General features: G+C 42.3%; 1 protein-coding gene across 13 annotated transcripts in view; it reads left to right on the forward strand.

The window, feature by feature from the left end:
* Positions 1-294: 294 nt before the first annotated feature.
* HDAC4 (histone deacetylase 4) overlaps positions 295-22,835 on the forward strand; it is a 240,882-nt gene continuing 218,341 nt past the window's right edge. For 8 of the 13 annotated variants that reach the window (XR_014785743.1, XM_084819872.1, XM_084819909.1 and 5 more), the window contains exon 1: positions 295-474. The gene's annotated coding sequence lies outside the window, so the exon portion shown is untranslated. Of the gene's footprint in view, positions 1,158-22,835 lie in introns of all 13 variants that reach the window. The other 5 variants (XM_084819817.1, XM_084819852.1, XM_084819918.1 and 2 more) reach the window with 3 other exon arrangements.

Here is a 22,835-nt window from a genome sequence, read left to right on the forward strand (position 1 = left end):
CTCTTTGTTTTCCCCGGCGTCATCGTATCTACGGGCGTGCGAGAGCGAGAGGAGAGAGAGATGACCCCGGGGATGCGCGGGCCGAGCACAGCCTCAGAGACACGCCCCCTGCTTCCTAAATCAGCCAAATAACCCGCGGCTGCAAAACTCGCCTCCACTCCACTTCCGGTGGGGGAGAAAGAAGAAGAAGAGAGAATAGGGGGAAGGGAAGAAAGGGGGGGGGACGATGCTATTAATAGCCCCGCTCCCTGATTGGCCCAAGGAAGGAAAAAATAAAAAAGAGGTTTGCACCACGTGACTTTCCATCTGAAAGCTCCAAGATGGCGGGTCCCGTCACGGGCTGATTCCGTTGGCGGCGCGCGCACCGCTGTGCTAGCGCCAAGGGCCCTTCTTCCCCCCTCCCCCACCCACGGTGGCTCCTGCGAGGGTCGCTCGTTCTCCGTCCCTGCTCGAGCCTTTTGTCTTCAGACGCAGGTCAGTGTCCGGCGCGGCTTCCCGGCAGACCCCGCTACGAGGCCGGTCATTATTCTGCGGTCGTTATCTGCACTTTCCCTTTAAACGAGAGACCGAAGGGGGGCATTTTTGTCCTCCGGTTTCGAGGCTGGCTGATGGGGCCCCTTAAAGGGATGGGGCGCTTTCGCGTGGACGTCCGCCGATGTGTAAAAAGTGTGCGGCCGTCTTCTTGTCCGTTGGCTCGGTGAGACTCGAGTCACGGGAGGGGGCATGCGAGGGGGCGAATAGCTTGTCCAGGGCTGTGGGGAGACTGACGCCGTAGCGCACCAATCAGGGCCCCGTCTGCTGTCTTGGCGGGTGCTTTTGAGCCATCGTGCCCCCTGGCTGGGCGAGGAGCCCGTCGAAGCGGGCGCGGGCTGGGCGTTTAGCATCCCGTTCCTGTTAAAGGGCAGAGGGCGGGCCTTGGGCCCTTGATCGACACCTGCTCTGGCCTGGCCCCCTCCCCCCCCCGGCCGCGAGTGGAGGGAGCCGCCCTTTCGGCTGCTGAGGGGAGCGTGTGCTGTAGAGCGCCGCTGTCTACCTGTTTGTTTGTTTATTACATTTTTGTGAATGAGGCGGGTGGGTCCGAAAGCCGCGCCCGTCTCTAGTCCCACACAAACCCCTCCCTCCTCCGCCTGGGCCGAGGGGAGCGACACGCCGGAGGGGTGAGTATAACGGACGGGAGGGAGGGAAGAGATGCGGCTGAGCGTGGAAACGCCCATCGGGGTGAGGCTGGGCGGTGTCCCGCCCGGCAACCCCGGTGAGGGCGAGGGAGGGCCGGGACGGCGAGGAGAACGGAAGGGCTGCGAACGGATCTCTCCCTTCTCCCGTGCCGAGGCGGAGTCCGCCGAGCAGTCAGGGATGGATGGAGAAAGAAGACCTATTACATTAGCGGCTCTGCATCGTCTTTAATAATAGGGAGATTGGCAGTATTCCCCCCCGCCTCCCCCCGTTAAAAGATACCCATATTTAGTAAGATGACACGGTGGTATTGTGAGTGACAGCTGTTGTGAATGGGGTCACTTCTGTTCTTATCTTGTCCGGGCGGGGTAACCGTATGAAGTCTTGTTGCAGCGAAAAACAGCAGTCTCGTGACACTTCTTGAAAGCTAACAGACTTATGGGGGCATTAAAAGCTTTCACTAGGCTAGAGCCTAGTTTGATCGAATGTATGAAGTGGTCGCCTAATTGACTAGTTATATATGTGAGAGCCAGTGTGGGGTCCTGGTGTATGTACCTGACCTGGACCAGGAAAATTTAAATCTCTGCTCAGCTGTGGGATTCATTTGACTGATCACACATCTCAGCTAAATCTACCCCACAGGATGGTGGGGTGAAGAGACTTGAGCTCCTTGGAGGAAGGGTAGGATAAAAATGTAGTAACTATGTAAGCTTAGCTTCTGTAGGCCAGTTGCCATTTACAGTTCATGGCTGCTTGCTGTACTGTTTACAATCCCCCCCCCCCAATGCATGTGTGTATATCTGCGAAGTGAGGAATAACACTTCATGCATCTGATGAACTGGAATCTAATCAATGAGAGCTTATGCCATAATAAGCCTGTTTCTTAACAACTCTTGGTAATAGGTGGTTATTGTGAACTTAACAGGGCTCACATGTGAGTGTTGCTTAATTCTGCTATCTTTTCCATCACTTTTCTCATCCCATGTGGCTTAGCTATATCTCAGTGATGGAGTACATATTTTTCATGCATATGGTTCCAGATTTAATCCCTGACATCTTCAATTAAAGGCAATATTGGGTAGCAGAGCTGGCAGCAACTCCTGCCACAGAACCTCTGCCAGTTGGAAAAGACAGTAATGAGCAAGATGAACCATTGGTCTGTCCCGATAAGAGTCGTATGTACATTCTGTCAGCCCCTTTTCCCTTTTAGTGAAGCTGTCATTTGCATATGTATTCACATGTGTGGGTAACTGTCTCAGTCTTCTGGTGTTATTCTAGTGATTTGTCTAGAAGGGTTTACATCTGGCATTTCATTTAAATGAACATGTTAAGTGTGGGTGGAGACAAAGGCTACCTCTAATAGCACCAGTTGTGCAGATGAGAGTTTAAAGTATATATGGGGTGATTCCCAGAACTTAAAGCACAAAAAGCAGACCTGTGATATCTTAAGACAATTGTGACATAGGCCAGAGCCGCATCATTGTGTGAACTGCTGGTGGGTGTTCTACTTTGTTGGGTATACACAGTACTTGAAGCCATGTCTATACCCAACTTTGCTTCTTTCTCCCAGTCTGAAGTAGTTTTTTGGCTATACATGCTCATGCCACAAATTTGGTTGTATTTAAGCTTTTGCAAAACTCATATTTTTGTTGCAATAAGCTAATGTGGCTATGGAACTTGGTTCTGTGTTTAAAGATCAAGATGGCCTTGTCATATCTGGACTATCAATCCCTTGTTGTCATCCTCCTATTGACTTCCACTTCTTCAGCTCTGCCACCCAAGAGTCTCTTGCTTTCTGGGCAAGTTCACCCATTCTGTCTTGTTGTTTTTTATACGTGGAACTCCATCCTTGAATATGTATGTATGTGGTGCCACCTCTCTCCTTTCCTTCAAATCCCTCCTCAAACCCCGTTGTTTCCATGGGGGATATGACTTGCTTATTTATTTATTGCATTTATATCCCACCTTTTTTCCTCTTGCAAGGAACCCAAGACAGCATACATAACCCTCCTCCTCTCCATTTTATCCTCACGACAACAACCCTGTGAGTTAGGTTGGGCTGAGAGTCTGTGACTGGCCCAAAGTCATCCAGTGAGCTTCCATGGCCAAGTGGGGACTAGAACCCAGATCTCCCGGCTCTCAGTCCAACACTCTCACCACTACTCCACACTTACTTATCCCTTTAATACTCATTCCTGGCTGCAACCATTAAGTACATGTAAGAGGATTTGCCCACATTGATTATTTCCTTTGGTTTCCCCATTGTCTATTTTAGATTGTAAACTGCTTGAAGGCAAGATCATGCCTGTTTTTGCTAATGTAACACTCTAAGACTTCATTTATGTTGGTGGTCCATTATTATATATTTTTAAAAATCCACTGACACTGAATTGGTTAATGGCTGCTGGCCTTGAAAATCTAAAGAATCCATGGCTTGTCCACAATGCTTTGTGTCTTGAATTTGTGAGTGGGTCACAGGTTTTTCTGGCAGTCCGCTCTTTTAACTACTGTATTATAAGTAAATCTCCCATATATTTGGATAATTTTTGCCAGAAAAGCTGTCCTTTGATTTCATTGGTGTCATTTCACCCCATCCCATTGTTGAAGGTTTACCTTGTTTACCACCCATGCAGAAAATACTTTTTCAGTTTTTTTTTAAAAATGGAGAACTTTACAGTTCATACACCTCAAACATTCAGCAGGGATGACTAGTACCACACGCACTCATATGTCTTCTGAGAGGAGGTGGAATCGACAGAAAGTACAGAGTAAGGCAGAGTGTGAGCTTATTGTGAAAATTCATGATAGTGGAAACACTTGCCCATTCTCAAAGCAGAGCAACTTGAAGTTGGCTTACAGTGTTCTGGTTCAGGTGTAACAACAAACTATTGCTTGTTAATATGTCTTGAACTGTGGCAGAATCTGAGTGTTACAGAAATTGTTCCTGCATAGTTCGTCTAGGTGCTAAACTTATAAGATGGGCAGACTTGGTTAATCACGAAAAATACTGCTGAGAATTTTAGAGCAAGTGAACAAAAACAGTATCTGAATTATACGGAGTAAGACAGATGATAAATCTTACATCCTTCTTTTCATTTCTGAACACTCTTTTTTTGTACTAAGGTGCTAAAATATTGTTTCAATATCAGTTCAATAGGATTGGCAAGTAGCAATCGAGAAAGATCTGTAGCTTGCTTTCTTGGACTGGTTGCTGTGTTTGCTACTTGGTACAGTTCTGAACTCCATACTGATGTACATGCCTCCTAGTATTCCCTCACTGTTAAACATAACTTGCTGAAGTGTCCATGATTTGTGTTTGTGGCAGGTCTTCATACCCAGTTCCTTGTTCCAAATTTAGCCTTGATTCTGGGTGACAATGTTGATCTACAAGCTTTATTCAGATTCCTGAGCGCTATTGGATGCTGTCCTCCTTTTAAAAACTGTGAATTATTTGGAACAGGTTGCTAATGAAAGTTTTCTTGTGTTTGTAACAAGACTAGTGTGTGGCACAATAAGGCCTACATTAATTGCTTACCTCCCCGTGGTAGGCAATTAATATACCAACTTACTAATTCATATACAAACTTCAATATACCAACTTACACTTACCTGATGTCTTTGGGTTTTGGATAAAAAAAAATGCAACACAGTTCCTCCACATTACATGAGGAATGGAGGAATAGCTACCCTTAATTCTCTCCCATCTGACTGAACAAAAGCAAGACTTATTCTTATTGCAACTGTTATTGTTATGTATTGCTGTTTTAAGTTTTGTTGTATGCTGCCTTTGGTGGTTTATCCTAAAAGGCAACTCAGAAACCTTTTAAATGAAGACTTTTTAAAATTAAAGGCCTGTTTGGATGTACCCTATCTGCTTGTAGTTTCAACAAGTTAAGTTTAGGTGAGGTTCCTGATGCAGTATGATCTTGTTTCCCTTTTGTGGTTCTCTACTAAACGCCAGGCTCCTAACGGCCAGGTTGTTATTTCATGTATACATGCTCTGTAATCTTGTGTATCATTTCTGTTTTTTCTGGGGATCGGGTTATTCACTCTCTGCTCTTTTGCGGGGCCTTCAGCACTTCCTTCCCTAGATCTTGTGTTGGCTTGGGCTCTTCTGTGGCTAGTCTAGTTTAGATGGGCAGCCCTTCCCTGAGAGTCCAGCTTGCCACTTTCTGTTGTGGATCTGGCAAGTGTTCATTTCTGAGGTTTTCCTTTACCAGCTGCTGCTGTTTACCTTTCGCTTGTGATTTGAATTGCCTTTTTTTAAGGCTGTGACCCTAGCAGTTCATTTCCAAGCTCATCATTGCTTCTTTGCTGGATGCTAATCAGTGGTTTGCCTCCTGCGGCAAAGGCTGAAGGCTTGGTGACCAAGGTGTTTGGGCTGCAGGCTACATCTTTCTCTTATTTAGGGTAGAGGAAGGCACATGGCTCTTTGGATGTCTAGTGGAATAAAGAGGTACTTGGTGCAATGACTAGGCTGCTTGCTGGTGCTGTCACTCAAGCTATTCCCAGTGGTTAGCAAAGCTTTATTACACTTACTCTCCCAACTTGTTCCCATTCCACAGATATAGAGCTGAGTCTGATACAGTGTTTGTAAAATTGACTGTACTTGTTGCATGTAAACTGTGCTAACATGTTGATAAACTTTTTCAAAGATGCCTTAATAACAAGTAAGGGTGCAATCCTATGCGTGTTTAGACAGAGAAAATGTCCTACAATTCCCAGCATGCCCCAGCCAGCATGCTGGGACTTGTAGGACTTTTTTCTGTCTAAACACGCATAGGATTGCACCCTAAAGTGTTCTTTTCTAGTAAGTTGTTTGGGCTAAAGTACAAGTTACTGACATTTTAGCTGTCATAATTGAAAACCCTGTTTAACATGCAAGGTATGATTTCTGAAACTTTAATCCTATTCCTTATTTTGATTCAATTTCTATGGATTGGTGAACCAGTCTTAAATTTGGGAATAATGTTTATGTGGTGGAGCAGCAGATTGCCTTTGCATCCACTTTGCATGTCAGAGTATGCATCCATGCCTGGTTATTATGAGCTTTAGAAAGGGGGGTGGGGAAACAATACATAGTAAGTACATATCTGTGCACCATGCATTGCACACTATGTGCTGTTGGGATAGGGAGTGTACATATGACCCTGCTGCCCCAACAGTATTTTTGGATTTGAGAGCATGTGAATTGGCTCACTATCTTGCAAAATTATCCTTGTCAGGTTTGTTATGTAGCTAGCTTTTAATCTGAAGACAAATTATATCAACTATACTAATAGCTAAATACTTATGTCTGGGTTTGCCTATGGGTTGTTTCAACAGAATGGGTTAACTAGAATGGGTTATTTCAACAGAAAATGGGTTATTTCAACAGAAGAGAACTATCAAGTATATATGTGATACTGTTATTCTTCATTACATGTATATCCTGTCTTGCCTCCAAGGAGCTCAAGGTGGCATAGGTGGCTTTTCCCATTTTATCACTGCAACTCTGTTATGTAGGTTAGGCTGAGAGATAGAGCTTCATGGCTGAGTAGGGATTTGAACCTAGGTCTCCCAAGTCCTAATCCAACACACTAACTATATACAACAGTAACCTGAGGCTGTGGTATTCCCCCTGTTACTGTGCTTTAAACAAAGTGTGTTTTGTGTGGCAAATGTGTGGGATGTTCCTGTTTGTAGTATATAACAAACTGGTAACAATTTCCTGTATCTGGAATAACTGGATGGCAGCTTAACCACCTCTGAGTCTTAATGCTTTGTGATATATTACAGGAAGACATGGTGGCATTTGGAAGAGTGTGAATCTGATTAGTTTATGAAGTCTTCTAAAAATATCTGTTAACAGTCTTGAAGTTTTAAGATGTGAAATACAACAGTGAGTTTGAGTTTATTAGCAGAGATGGTGTGTAAACTTTAGGTAAGGTTTTGCTTGAATATGCTTTTAAAATTTCATTCTGAACTGATGCAGTGGTTTAGAGTGCAGTGTGTCAAATTCTAAATAATCTGGCAATAGTAGGTTTACCTTAAATTTGCAGCAATGCATTGGGTGGATGTTTAGAAGATTTCAGGGCTTTGTAGCATCAGAACTCTTAATCACTTATTCACAGGTATGTATGGGATATTGTTACTCCTGTTCAACAGCAGCTGCATAGGGGATTTAGTAAGGTAGTTATTTGCCTTGATGCTTTCAAGTGTAACTTCACCCCGTGGCAACAATCATTGTGGTACAGTTTGGTGCAGCTGTTCATTTCTGATGTCTGCTTGTGGCAAAGCTGGCAAAGGTCCTGTTGTGCACTCCTGTTATCTGTGTGGATTGATTTAAATCAACAGGAAAAAAGGTTGATTTAAATCACTGATTTAAATCAAGTTTCCCATTGAAATATTTTCATATATTTCCTGAACAATGGTACAAATCTGACCATTAAGCCATGTTAATTTACAACTAAATAAGAGTATTATTTATAGAGTTTCATTCTTACAAGCAGGTTTTGCATCTCTTTTTTTTACTGTATATATTTTCCATGCTTTCCTTTTTACCTGTAGAGGGAATATCTTTAAAATATCGCCATATAGTTTCTTATGACCAGCACCCATGACAGTTTGAGGTTAACAGCACAATCCTATGCATCATTTCTGGGAAGTTCCAGTGAGTTCAATGGGGCTTGCTGCCAGAACTACAGTCTTAGTATGACAATACTGGAAGAGGCACACGGTACAATTTTGCCTTTTCTTTTTCTTTCTAGCATTGCTCCTTTCTGCTTCACTCTGTCTTGGTCCAGCATTGCCCTCACAAAAACAAAGTACCAAACAAAAACATAATGCCAATGTCCAACGGGTCAAATAAAGTTTTGATGGAAACTGAAAAACAGTTTTTTAACCCAATTATTTGGATTTTTTAAAGCATCAGTGTTTATCCACCCTGCTATATTATCTTTTTGTCTCAAGAGAGCCAATCCTGTGGTCAGAATCTGGGGCGGGCATAGGATAGATCGGATTTCTGGATCTGAGATTGGAGACAACACTCCGACCTTGGACCCAGGAGTCTGAGCTTCCCCTCTCCCTCGCAGCTGACACAGAGAACTGTGCTGGCTGCTCCTCTGAGGTTGCAAAGGTAACTTTAGAGGGAAAGGAAAGGGGGCGCACCAGAGGGAGGGGAGGGGATGGCTCACGCTGTACTGCTAGGCCTCCCCAGCCTCCTTCCCTCCATGTACCTGATGCCTCAGCTAGATGGGCAAAAACACCCGGCTAGTGAAAATACAGAGTGGGAGGAGTGCGGAGGTGAAGATCACCTCTGCTGCACCTCCTTCTCTGCTTTGGATGGCCATAAGCCTCCGAGTTGCACCTATAGAGTTGCGGCCTTAACTAACTCCTCTGCCTTTCTTGACCCAACTCCACCACCACATAAGCACAGAACAACAATACTATGTATCATTCCAGAGAAAGTATAAGCCCAGAACTTTCAAGAAGCAAGAGCTGTTAGTTAGGTTGGACAGAGCTATTTTCATAAGATGAAGAACTGAAATTAATGCCCATGTTTGGTGGTAACTTCATTTTTATGAGACTGTAATTGTAAGGTTAGCATGTTTATAATGAAATTGTAATTGTTATTTTTTAAGCTAGAGAAATTCATTATTATGATTTTTTTTAGAAAAATCGGTTTTAAATTTTAAAACCAGATTTTTAATGTTTTTTTAAAAGTCATCGATTTCTATCCACCCTGTTATCTTTATCTCTGGTCTTTGTTTGCTTTGCCTCTCTTGATAACAATTGGCTGATTTGCTTCGATGTTGTAGAGGATCTATCATCATTGTTATTTTTAGTTAGATTTCTTAGATACCTCTCTCAAAGGAGACTCAGGGTGATGTAAAACAAAATTTAAACATACAAACAGTAGTGTGCTAAGGTCTCCTGAATTGCTGTAGAACTGGAATTCCAAGATCTGTGAGCAACATTGGTCAAATTTAATAAGTATTGCTTTAGATACTGGGGTTATTCAATTGACATCCCATTGATGTTAATGAGTTTGGCGTTTTAGAGCTTTGCAGTGGAGCAATGATTGCTGCATCTGATACGTGGTGCATTTTTTTTCAGTGACCGAAATCTGTAGTTCCATTGTGGAAGGTGTTTTACTTAAAACATACCATTAAAAGCTTTTGTAGTAGTGGTCTATTTAAATCTTACAGACCAAGGCCTACCTGCTTTGACTATACTGGTGCATTTATTCATTTAAAGCATGCTTATTCCACTCTTCACACCAAAAGGCTTCCAGAGCAGCTTACAAAAGATAATAAAAGCAAGACAGTCCCTGCCTGTAGGTTCATAATCTAAAAGGCAAAACACAAAAGGAAAAAGTTGAGGAGGGAAGAGGAAAGCAAGGAAGCTCAATCATCAGTTCTTAAGGTTACACAGTAGTTGTTACAATAACCAGCTGGAATGAAAACAGTTCAGGGAGAGGAGAATCCAAATGGAGCTGGTCTTTCAGCAGAGCCAATGAAGTGGGCCTTGCTTTCAATCTGTGGGCCTGTTCACATGTCACACTAACTCATAGCCACACAAAGTAGGTTGTTCTGCAAACAACGTACTGTGTTCCTGACAGACGATCAGGCAAACAAGCTGCACAGCTTGGTTTATTTCTCCCCCTTGCCCCTCCTCCTCCTGTAGTTCTCTCACCTGGCTGGCCAGATATCCCATCTTCCTATGCGGTGGAAACCATATCCTCCTTCCCTTGCGCTGCCAGTACATCGGCAGCCTGTCTCTGATTGGTCCGCTTTGTGCCATGGGCATCTTCTTCTGCCTCTGTAGGTTCCCTTCCCCTGACCCTGTTCTCGAACCCATGTTAATCTTTACAAGCTGCCCCGTTTGCTTCCCTTCCTACTCCCACTTCCCCAGGCCTTATTCCTTACTTGCTGCTCCAGTTTCCAAGTCCGTGATGGCTCCGCCCTCACCAGCAACAAACCAACAACACAAAAATAAAGTTTTTATTTAAGCTGCGTATTTGGCTTGCTTAATACTGGGCTTGCTTAATAATGCTTTGAATCTACTATGGCACTATTTGGCATCAGTTCTGGGTTGTGGGGGCGGTGTTGGATGGCTTGGCTTGGGGGCTGATGGTGGTGATGAAAAGTTGGGAGCCGGAGGTCCAGTCTTGTGGGTTATACGAAGGGGAAGAAGCATCTGCAGAGTATGGAAGGGGTGTCCTGACTGGAAAGGAGGGATGCTTTCATGGTGGAAACATTTCACCAAAAAGGGGTTGGGGGCCTCCAACTCATTGAAAGTTTTACAGGAATGGGACAAAATTTAATATACAGGTTCTTGTTATGGGGAGGACCAAGTTGCACTGCTGGGTAATTGTGTGCCTTTGCTTTTCCATGGAAAAGTGAGGATTTAACCACAGCTGAAATTGTTTAGGAACCGTATGGGGTTGGGATGCTTTGGAGATGGAGGCAGAGCTGAATTTGGTGAGGGAACAACTTTGATCAAGGTCACTCTGCCGATTACACACTCGTGAGCGAAAGCAACTTTCTACAGCGCATTGCCGAAGGAGGGGAGAGAGGAGTCAGATGGCGAAGGAGTTGGAGTGCTGGCGGCAGCGCAGTCTATTGCTAGGGAGATCTTGGGAACAGAGATCACTCAAGAGTGGCAGCAACTTTTTTGGCCACTCTTGCCAAGCCACTCTGTAGGCAGTCTCCGTAACCCATGCTTGTGTGACAGACAACATTCTAATCCACTGTAGGTAAAACAACTCCTACTGCAGATGGTGGGTTCTCAGGGTGGGTTGTTTGGGGAAAACAAGCCACCATGGGTGGGAAAAACAGCTCACAGATGACATGCTAATCCATCAAGGAGTTCCAGAAAACAACCCGTTGTGGGTTAGTGTGTTGTGCGAACCCATTCTCTCTGCTGCAGTATTCTGATACTTATTTTCAGTGCAAGCTACTGAGGAGCAATGATCTTTTGCATGACCTACCTTCCCTTCCTAGGGTGTGTGTGTGTGTGTGTGTGTGTGTTTGGGCCAGGTGGTAAACAACCCACCCTGAGAACCCACCATCTGCAGTAGTTCTGTGCTGCCTTAAGTGATGGTTTTTGGAGGCTAAAGGGAGCCTGTTCTATTATTCAGTAGCTTTCTGGTTCCCTTATTTCTCATTCCCTGTATCTTGGCTCATGGTCTAAGCTTATGTGCCATTTGCTGTTTTTCTGTTCAGTGCAAGTATATACATTTCTGCTTAGAAGTAAGCCCCTTTGAGTTTAGTGGGGCTAACTCCCAGGTAAGTGGGTCTGGAATTGCAGCCGAAGCCTGTTTGTGCTGAGTTCTGAGATGAATGAATGCTGCTGTTTTTGTTTTGAATTTACTGACACTGGGTTTGTGGGAAGCTCTCAGTAGAACAAGGATTGTGGGGGAGCCCTGTTTGGGGATTTTAGTATCAAAAATTGGTTGTCGCCCTTGAGCCTGATACTTAAAGGGTGGTGAATTAAGTGAGCTCAGCTGCTTGTATACAGGCATCACGCCATTGCAAGGCAGTAAAGTTATTGTAGAATTCCACTGTAGCTATGGCAACATTCACTGTGCTACATTTGGAAATCTAAAATGCCACCCAGCAAGAAGAGATTAAGTTTTAGCTGGTTTTTGGTGCAACCAAAATTAGCATGAAGTAACCTAGAATTGCACAGTCCTTTAAATGCTTATATTGCTCAGAATATGCTTGCTATATATTTGCCATGATCTCTTCTGATCTAGCATTCCATAAGGGTGCTGCAGGTTTCCCTCCAATAAATTTGACCAGGTGTGGGCAGACTTCAGGCTTGCTGATTTACTTTTTTTATTAGAATTCTGATGTCCACAGACCATGGCCAGGTGCAAAGTAGTGACTGGGAATGGACATATGCTTAGAACTAAGGATCGGGTTCTTTCTGAGCTCTTGCTCAGCCCAGGAATTTGTTTTCAGCCCAGAACTGATCCCTTGAGTCCTTTCCCAAACAAATCCACTCTTCGAAACTTCCTTCGTTTCAGGAGCTTAATTTAGAGGGGATGGGGTTGTGCCCCTTTCGGTTACTATTTTAAAAATGGGAAACCCTGCCTAATCTACTGCAATTCACTCAGATCTAGCAGTAGATCCTGGTCTGATTTTCTGCCAGAGCTTGAGTACAACATTTTTTTTTTTTTTTGAAGTAGCCAAGGAAGATGGTTAGGGCATTCTGATAAACAGAAACTTGCTCTACATTTTAGTATGCCTCTCAGCGTTACATTGGAAGGAAGCGTTACACGTGAACCTTGACACATCGTAGTAGTTAATGGGCTTGAGGTAATGACACCCCAGTTTCTGCTCCACAGCAGTGATTGAAAAAGATTAAATGAATGCAGAATGTGAGCTGTGGAAACAAATTTAAAGAATAGTCATGTGACACAAGGAACTCATTTTAGGGGGGAAATTAAAGTGCTATGGTACCCGATAGTGGGTCTCGCTGTTCAGGCACTTTAAATATTGATTCTGGTGCCTAGAGACTTGGAATATTTTTTTCAGCTTTGCTTGAGACTTATTGTGCAGTATCCTATACTGCTGCTGTGCCTCCAGTAGTTGTTGTAGTAGGAGTAACCACGAGGACAACAGGAACTAGCACTTCCAATAGCAACCTCCAAAATGGGCAGAAACATTCGTTTCTGGATTGGGACAGGTCAGTGGAGCTCCATTCTGCGAGCTCCACTGACCTCCCCTGTTTTGGAAAAAATGTTTCTGCTTTTTCCAAATGCTTTGAGGAACTGTTGTCTTCCAGTTATGCTAGTGGTCAGTCCCGCTAGCACATGGGCAGCATAAGATACTCCTGACTGCATAGAGGAAGAGAAAAAGTAATATTTTTGTCTCATCGGCTAGGTATGTGGATACAGTTAACAGATGAATGTGTTTTCTGGCATGTAAACTTCTGTTCAGGCGTGTAAACTTCTGTTCAGGCATAATACCAGATTTTCAAGGCTTTCTTGCTAAGTATCTTAATTGCAGAGCAAACTAAAATAGAATTGTGCTAGATATTCAAAATCAGAAATCACTTCTCTCTCAGTTCTCATAATGAATACAAGCACAGTTAAAATTAAGAGCTGGCCAGGCAAAAAGGGTTTAGGTGGTATTACAGGCATTATATAAAAATGCAGATTGTAATTATGACACTGTATTTTTCACTTATTACTTCTTTGCCAGTACATTGTGTTGAGTCTTTAGATTTAAGGAAAAACAAACATAAATGAAAGAAGAACATGGTTGTAATGAGAGGCGGAATGCTGAGCAGGTTTCTCTTGAAGAAAAGATAAGTAATGAGGGACCTGATTGATTGCAATCCTCAAATACCTAAATTCCTCTCAGAATTGTTTAGCAAGGGCCTTTAGAGAAAGCTAAGATGCTGAATTTCAACTTGTTGAAAATTGGAATGAAGCTCCACTTTGAGTAAAAATAAACGAGCAGTAAAATGGGCTTGTCCAAAAGGCTTTGGAATCTGCATTCTCTATTGACTTATGAGATTAATTGTGTGAAGGGATTCCACATATACAAAAGGGAGGAGGGCCGTGCTGCTACTTTCACCCCCAAGGTCATACAGTTCTTCTGCCTCACCCCCAGCTGTAGGTGTTAGTATAGGTGGAGCCTACATCTGAAGATACCTACACAAGCTGGATGTCTGCACACATAGGTTTCATCCCTGCAGGTTCGTGGATGGTGGTGGAGGATGGGGGAAGTCAGAGGTGTGCAATATTGGGAGTGCTGCCCCTTCATATCTGTGGTGCCCCTTCATGGAATTAACATCTGATGAGGGTCAAGTGATCATCTTTATGATACAATCGAGTCTGTGAATTCCAATGTTTGGACTAGATCATCCTTGTTAGTTTATTGTCTAGTGAATGTGGTGATTTTGCCACCAGTACATTTCAAGAGATCTGGGATCTCTTTATCTCAGGACTAGAGATGTAAAGGCCCAGAAAAAATGGGAAAAAGCATTTCCTTCCCCTTTATTTTTTTCAAGGACTGCTTTTTGTGTTTTTCTGAAAAGCTGGAAAAATTGAATAGTCTTGGATGATGACATTTAAAAAAAAGATGAATAAAATATTTAAGACAAAGTATTTATATACTGTTGCCCAGCCTTTACTCCCTCACCCTATGATTTGTAAAAACTATGTAATAAGAATACTTAAAAAAAAAAGACTAGAGATTTATTATTATTTATTTCTATACTGCTCAGTAGCCGAAGCTCTCTGGGCGGTTCACTATCTTGTGGTAGTGAGGTTGACAGTGTAACAATGTGCTGTGTGAAAAGTACTGCCCTTCATTTCTCCTGAATCTCCCACCAGTCAGCTTCATGGGATGACCCTAGGTTCCAGTACTACGAGAGAGGGAGAAAAATGTTTCCCTCTCCACTTCCTCCATACCATGCATAATTTTCTCTTCATCTATCATGCCTTCCTTTACTCACCATTTTTCTTAGCCAAACAGTCCCAGATGGAACCTTTCCTCATAAGGGAGTTGGTCCAACCTGCAGATAATTTTGGTTGCCCTTTTCTGCACCTTTTCCAATTCAACAATATCCTTTTTTAGGTGCAGTGTCTAGAACTATACACAGTATTCAAAGTGTAGTCACACCACAGATTTGTGTAAGGGCAGTTTTACTGCCATGATACTGGCAGTTTTATTTTGGATTCCTTTCCTAATTATGCCCAGTGTAATCCTCCTCTCTCAGCTGTCATTCCAGCAAGTTGTATGTGGGGAGGGGGAGATGAGAGGGAGAAGCAGAGCCATTCCATTAGCATTGCTGTGAAAGACTTTATTCCTCTTCCCCTCCCATTCTGTTTTTCTTATGTGTGTTTTTAGGTTGTAAGCCTGTGGGATGGGTTATCTTGTTTAATTGATTACAAGCTGCTTCGGAAGCTTTTTTTGCTGAGGAGCAGCATAAAAATTTGTCAAATAAATAAATAAACCAACATGGAATTTGCCTTTTTTCCCAGCAGCTGTGCAATGGGTCGACGTTTCCATCAAGCTGTCCACCCCAACCCCAACCTCCTTTTTCATCAGTCACTGCTAGCTCAAATCCCATCAGTGTGTACTTGAAGTTTTTGGATGTTTTTGCCTCAATGTGCATCACTTTACATTTGCTTATTTTGAACAGCATTTGCAGTTTTGATGCCCATTCTCTCAGTTTTGAGAGATCCTTTTGTTTGAAGATCAGCAGTTTCATATTTGACTTCTTTAAGAACTCTAGGATGTATACCACTGGGGGCCTAGTGAGTTGTTAGTTTTAATTTGTCAAGAAGGTCGAGAACCTCCTCTCATCACCACTTTTTGCTTCAAGTTCTTCAGACTCCGTTTCTGAAAACATCAGTTTAGGCACACGTATCTGCCCTACATCCTCTGCAGTGAAGACAGATGAAAAGAATTTATTCAGATTCTCTGCAGTCTTCTTAGCCTCTTTTACCTCTCCTTTAACTCCGTTGTCATCCTGTAGTCCAACTGCCTCCCTGTCTGTTTTCCTGATTCTGATACATTTAAGTAATTCTTTATTGTTGGCCTTGATGTTATTACCTCTTCAAAATTCTTTTTTGCATCTCTAATTGTCTGTTTGCAAGTTTGTGTTCCTTTATGTTCTCATTTAAGCAAGACTTCTGTTTTCTGAAGGAAGTTTTTTTTTTTTAATGGCTTGCTTGATACTGCTTGTTAGCCATGCTGGTGACCTCATGGACTTACTGCTACCTTTCCTAACCTGCTGTGTACATTTTAGCTGAGCTTTTATTGTAATTTTGAGTAACCTCCAAGGATTACACAAATGGGGAGTGGGGAATAGAGTGAGTGGCTGAGAGGAAGGAAGTGAACAAGCTTTAAAAGACTGAAGCAGCCTTTAACCAGAAGCAGAAATGTAGAACCAGGAATTACTCAATGATTAGCTCAGTCAGCTTCAGCTATTGCAGTTTGTTAAAATCATGTGAATATTTTTACTTGAATCTAATATGCAAGTAGCAAAGCATAGAAAAACAGGGAGGAAGGGTGGACAATAACAATAAGATCTCCATACAATTTGAAGCTGTCTTCCAAAATTGGAAACAAGGGAGTTATTAGTAGATACTGATCACAGATTCAAACACATGTTTGCAACTCTGAGGACCTGCAACGTGCTCATTTTTAGGAGAGGAACAGCTAACATTCTTGGAAATCTTGATTTCTGTGGTAGGTGGCAGAACCATGTAATTTGGGGCACTTTTGCGGGCATAGGTGACACTCCAGATAGCCATAGGTGACAAGGAATTTCGTGCAGGCAAGTGAGTGGGCAGGTGGAGGGAGGACAGCATTCTCCATTGCTTGTCTGTGCCTAATATAGAAATAAAGCAGGCTACTAGAGGAGGGGAGGCCATCTTCTCTATGCCCAGCCTAGAAATGCAGGGGTCTGCTGGAGGAGGGATGGAGATCTCCGTATTTCCTTTGCCAGCCCACTGCAGGCTAGTACATTTTTTTTTTTACATGCTAGTAACTTTTCTGGACTTCTTTACAAGGCTAAACCTGGTGAATAGAAACAAATATCCCTTGTTATGTGGTCTCCAAGCAGATGGCAAGGACGAGGCGCTACAGTATTTTTGTACTTTGCATTCTATACTAACTGGTTCTTAGAAGAATTAAAACGTCCTGGTTTCCAAACAGTTTTTATACAATTTAGGAGTATAATCCAAAAGTTTTGGCCATGCCTTCCATATGCCTCTTGAACTGCTGAATTCTCTGCTAAGGCACAGACCAATTTCTGTTTAGTTCTTTGTATACCCATGCAAGGATACTAAGCAAGATTACTTTCTTGGAAACTAAGGCTATAGTTCTATGCACACTTACTTGGAAGGAGTCAGATTGAGCAAAGTGGGACTTGCAGCCCGATGCTGTGTCAGTACAGAAAACTGAATATGTACATTCCAGATGCAAGAGTATGGTAGTAACTAGGAAAAACAGTGTTCCTCTACAAGACAGAAAGTAAATATCTATACTGTTTGGTTGGCTGAGTCATAAATATTCATAATTTAAGAACTGAATACGCTGCAGAGCTTGGTTATTTGGAGGGCATAAATGAAGAGTACAAGATCATTCATTTGGGCTCATTGGGAAACCCTAGTAAGAGATGGATGGCATACCCTGGATTTTAATGCCGATGATAACCTGCTAGTCTCTCTTGCCTAGTAGGAAGCTGTGATGTGGTTTCCTGGAAATTTTTGAATTGGAATATCTTCCAATGATTATGATGTTAGATCTGATTTGGTACTATCAGTACCAAATAATTGTGGTTTGAATTATACATGTTTCACGTTTTAATTAAACCCCCCCCTTTTACCCCTACTGTTCTTTTCACTAATACATAGATTTTTAGTAGGATATGTTTTCTAGAGATAGTGAAAAGGTTAACTGTAACTTTGAAACTGTTCAATTTGTCTAATATTTGTTCTATTAAATTTTATGAAACAATATGTTGAAATATAAGATTGGAATAATATCGTAGCAGAACGTTTTTCACTGAACACTTTCTGCCCCATATCACTGGTAGGAAGCCCATAGTAAGTACAATACACAAATTAGTGAATTGTCTGTAATGCTTGACCTCAGCAGTAAGAGATCTTTCTCCATAGTTCTCTTTTGAGTTAAAGGCTGCTTTCATGTCAAAGTGCTGGTTTGCTAGAGGTCCATGAATTTTCTTTGTCCTCCTCTCAATACTCTTAGGGCAGATGAAATATGGACCAGTGGATCAAGAACCTAATGAGCTGCCAGGACACTTCAGGGTGCCCATATTCTGGTTTTCAGCTGCATTGCCACCATCTTACCCTTCCTACATCCTTTCCCCATTGAACCTTGAAGGACAGGGGACTGTGGGTGGGCCTGTTTGCAGTTGTATGCCATTAGCTGCCCTATTGGACCCCTTGCCTTGCAGACAAAAGGAAATCTAGCATAACCAGTTGCAAGCTGGTGTGATGTAGCCAAACTTCCCCCACACCTGCCTGCTCTGTCTGCGAAAGAAAAGCTATCTCTCCAGGTACATCACTTACTGGTTGTAACTTTGAGAGATGCTCTGTAAAGGGAGAAGCCAGTTCTTCAGTATTGGAGTGATGAGTGAAAAAGCCTGCAAGCAGGAATTATGAACACCATGCTGTCCCAGATGCTGCAGCTGTACTGGGAGCAGGATTTCAAGAAAACACAGACTTGGGTCTCCATCTCTGTAGGTAAATGATTGAGGACCTGCATGACTGTCCCACCCTCTGTCACTGAAGGGAATCCCTTCACCCCAGATTCCTAAAACAGATAATGTAGCAGTGAACAATGCCTCTGACTTGGAGTCCAGCTTCTCCTTCTGGAAAATTTGGGACCTCAAGGATAGATGGATTCTGGAAACTCTTCGTCATGGCTATTTATTCAAGCTCTAAGGGATAATCAGTTCCAAAACTAATCAGTAATAATTTTAAGGTAAGGTAGGGATGGCCTGTGTGTCACATCTGACCTGGCTTCTGTCTGTCTATTTATTTTGCATTCTTCAAGCTTTAATAACATTGGTGATATAAAATGGATTCATTACATAAGAGACTACAGTGGTTTACATATTGTTTGAGTTTCACATTCAAATTGTGATTAAGGCAAAAGGTTCATAAATACTTTGTATAGCTTTGTAAATAAACTTCCAAAGGTTACTAACCAGCAAAAGAAAAGGTACTTTGGGGATAGAGCTGCATTTTCTGCTTGGCGTTGAGGAGGGGGCTTCCTTTAGCAGTGTCTTTTGTTTCTATGTTGGATGCAGAGGGCTCAGTCTCCTCTCCTTTGGCCTGCTCAGTCTTGCAAGCAATTCCTGGCTGTCTATGGCTACTAGGCTAGTGCTTAAAGCCTGGTTTGTATCTTGCTATAATCCAAGATTCCAGCTCCAAAACAGCAAGTGTATTTTGCAACAATACAATCAGCAGTTGTTGGAATTGGCACAAGAAGATTAGGAACCCAAGTTCCCAGCATGTGTCTTCTGGCTATAGTGGGTAGCAATGCTGTCTTTGCACTTCATTTGGTGATGGATTTTTTTGCTGGAAAGGACACAGACTCCTTAGTGCTCTAGCCAGTGGAAGGGACCAGCTGCCCTGCCCCTTGTATAGCCCTAGGGCAACTTTTGAGTGTGATAAACTAATATTTATTGTTCAGTCGTTCAGTCGTGTCCGACTCTTCATGACCCCATGGACCATAGCACTCCAGGCCTTCCTGTCCTGCGCTCAACTAATGTTGATCGGTAGATAAGCTTGCATTTAGGAGACTATGATTCAAGACCCACCTTCAGTGGGCCTGGGGTGTGCAGTTGAGTAAGTAGCTCACTCAGCAGGAAGTATGTTCAGTCTTGCATTTCAGACAGTGGTATGTTGTTGTTGTTGTTCAGTCGTTCAGTCGTGTCCGACCCTCAGTGACCCCATGGACCACAGCACGCCAGGCCCCCCTGTCCTGCGTTCTCTCCCGGAGCGTGCTCAAGTTCATATTCATATATATAGAGTGGTATATGGTATATGGTTGATCATATATTCTGCTTGATTTATATAGAGTTAACCATTATTGAAATTGTATCTTAGTAATAGTAACTTTAAATTCCCATACACGTTTGGCTTTCTCATCTTGCTTTTCTTCCCTTCAATTACTGTAGACATTGGAGTTCAGTATCACAGCCAAGGTATTAGAATTGGATTCTGTCAATAAATAAACCACCACACACAGTTCTTGTCTTGAAGCATTTGTTCTGTTTCCTGTGCTAACTGGACACAGATAAATGAAATTGCTCTGTAGTTCTATGAAAAGTGTATGGGTTTTCCATGGTCCCTGCTAAAATTTTGGGAAAAGCTGCAAACCACAAACTTAACTCTTTCTGACCAGAAGTCATGTACCAGAAGTTGCAGCCATGATGGAAAGCTTTTAAAAAGAGGTACATGGAAGTGAAGGAAAGTGAAGATACGATCTTTTACCAACAGCCTGTTCACTCTTGCCTGGTTGATGATAATTGATAAAGCAAAGCATTTCCTTTCCAAATAGACTTTCGAAAGTTAATGCTTATATCATTCACTAACTCGAATGCCTGAATAGGCTATCAGTTTGGAAGCAAAATGAGCCCACCCAAAAATAAGATAGTAGTTCTCAATTTTCTGTTTGTGGGATTCATTAGGTATACAGGTGTACATAAATTCACAAATATAAAAGAATTAATAGCAAAGTGACCATGTGAGCTTCCAGGACATATGGGATATTCAGGGCATAGATATGATAAAGTTCTTTTTATTATTTGAAGAAGGAACATATGGATTCACATTGAACTCCTGACTTTTCTCCTACCATTTGGACAGCACCATAATCCCCCCCCCCCCAATCACAGCTATGTATTTTTGATTTCTCTGTTGTTGCCCATTGGCAGCTCTTCCTTCCCCCTGGGGAGTGTTGTTGTTGGTGGTGGTGGGGTGAAGTGCATAAAGGAACTGGAAGCTGGGCAGACTATATGGGTCTAGTAATTAAGTGTTTGATGGCAGTTGAGCCATGGAATGGGTAAAGTGTTAGCTGGAAGGGGAATAAGGGAATTAGCCTTATAGTATCCTAGAAGTGAACATCAGCTCAGGGCTGGTGAATACATACCAAGAGGTTAAACTTTCCTCCCCATGCTATACTTCTCCCCCCTCTCCTTCTCCCCCCTCTCCTTCTCCCCCCTCTACTTCTCCCCCCCACCTTACATAGTAATAAAGCACTTGGATCCACCCCTTTAGAATCTTTGAATCTTTAGAACTATATAGCACAGTGGGAGAATGTTTCAAGAGAGTGGAAAAGAAAAGAAAAAAAGTTTTCCAGATCTCAACAGTGCCATAAGCTCTTGGTTGGTTAATTAAATGAACCAACTTCAAATCTTGGGTTGTGAAGCTGACTTGTTTAGAAAGTGACCACAGTTTGTTTTAAACAACAATGTCCGATTTGTATGTAATGACAAGCTAGGATTCATGGAAACATTGCATTAGTCCTCCCAGATGCATGGGAAGAGGGGTGGGAGAGCCCAAGGTTTGCTTGGGCTTGTCTCGGCTCATGCTCATAGCGCATTACATCTGAACCAACTCATTGGAAATCCATGTGGCTATTTTCAGTCCCGGATTGTTCAGTGTCATAAGGGGAAGCAAGAGCAAGAAAAGAGTGGCAAAAGTGTTATGTGGCATCTGTATTATGTTGAAAATAATCCCAGAAAGTTCCAAAGAATTATTTAAAAATGGAGAGTTAAGGAATTGATTCAACAAATGCTAAAGTATACCTTTTTCCAAGCACTGTGGAAAATTGTAGCAAAATCTGAATTTTAAAAAACTATGGTTCTGAGTACTAGGCAAAAATCAAGAGACTATTAACAACAGTGAAGTAGAGCTAGCCAGCTTTTTCTTAACAAGCCGCTGTGGTGTCCAATATACACAAAACATTATTTTTTCTTGAATTAGTCTTAATTTTAAATCTACAGAAATAGTACATATGGAAGCTTGGGCAACTTTCTATTGATTAGGCTCTATAGAGCCTTCTAATTCCCTATTCCGGTCCCCTCTAACATTCTGAACATCCACTTTATTATATTCCAAAAGACATTTATAAACAGCTATTGTGGGCTTAACTTTCTGTAAAGAACTAATTAATTTCTGCAATGATATAGGAGGTGCTGATCTCTGATGGCCCATATATAGATGCTGGTGATGCAGTGTGGACGATGCCTAGTTGAGGCATATGATGTGGGCATGCTCTGTGGTGGTGGCTTTCTGGTTCGAAGTCATTGCTCATATAGATGTTCTTGAAAAATCTGTGATAATTCCAGATATTTGTGCACTTTTATATTAAATTCCTGTGATGTGGGGATTAACACATGGACAGCAAGAGTGGGCTTTGAGAGTCCTTACAGTTGCAAAGATACTCATACTTCAAGCATGGAAAGATAAACACCCACCACCTATCATTCAGTAGTCTGAAGACCTTACTGTTCTTGCTGCATTCAGCCAATTTAGACCAGATACTTACTTAGATATATGGGCTGCTTCTATTAATGTATATGATTGAAACAGAAGTGTTGAATATTTGTTTGTTTTCTTTTTTCGTTTTTATAAATGGTGTTGTGAACAGTTATTGTGGATGGATATGCTATTTTTTTTGTGCTAAGTTCTTTTTGTTTCCCCTTTTATTTTTCTGTTAGAATTGCTAATAAAAAATAGAAAAAACAAGAGCATCCTTCAGTGCTTAGTGGTTTTATCCAACCTTGAACTAGGCAAAGTTACCTCACCCCTAGAGCTAGAGCTTAGGTCTCCTGCAGAATGTGCACAGATATTGAGGTGTATCTCTTTTACAAGCACTGAAACTTGAGCAGCGGAAGTATGCAAGCATGAAATGCTGCCTTAGATTTAAGTGTAACTTTGGTTTTTGAAGCTTGCCTTCCCACCCTCTGGATAAATTTTGGATATTTACTCTGTACGTCTAGACTTGGATCCATGCCAGATCACCAGTACTGAGTGTTTTCTAGTTGGTGGGAATCGTTATTTGAGAGAGTACGTTTGACAGCTTAAAAGGCTGTGTATCTCCTTTAGGTGAATAGTTTTTTTGTTGGGGGAGGGAAGAACTGTAGGAAATACTGTGGCTGTGGAGACTTGGATT

Source organism: Heloderma suspectum, chromosome 1 (assembly GCF_057233095.1).
Source record: "Heloderma suspectum isolate Gila_16-S chromosome 1, 16-S_ref, whole genome shotgun sequence".
NCBI classification, from domain to species: Eukaryota; Metazoa; Chordata; class Lepidosauria; order Squamata; family Helodermatidae; genus Heloderma; species Heloderma suspectum.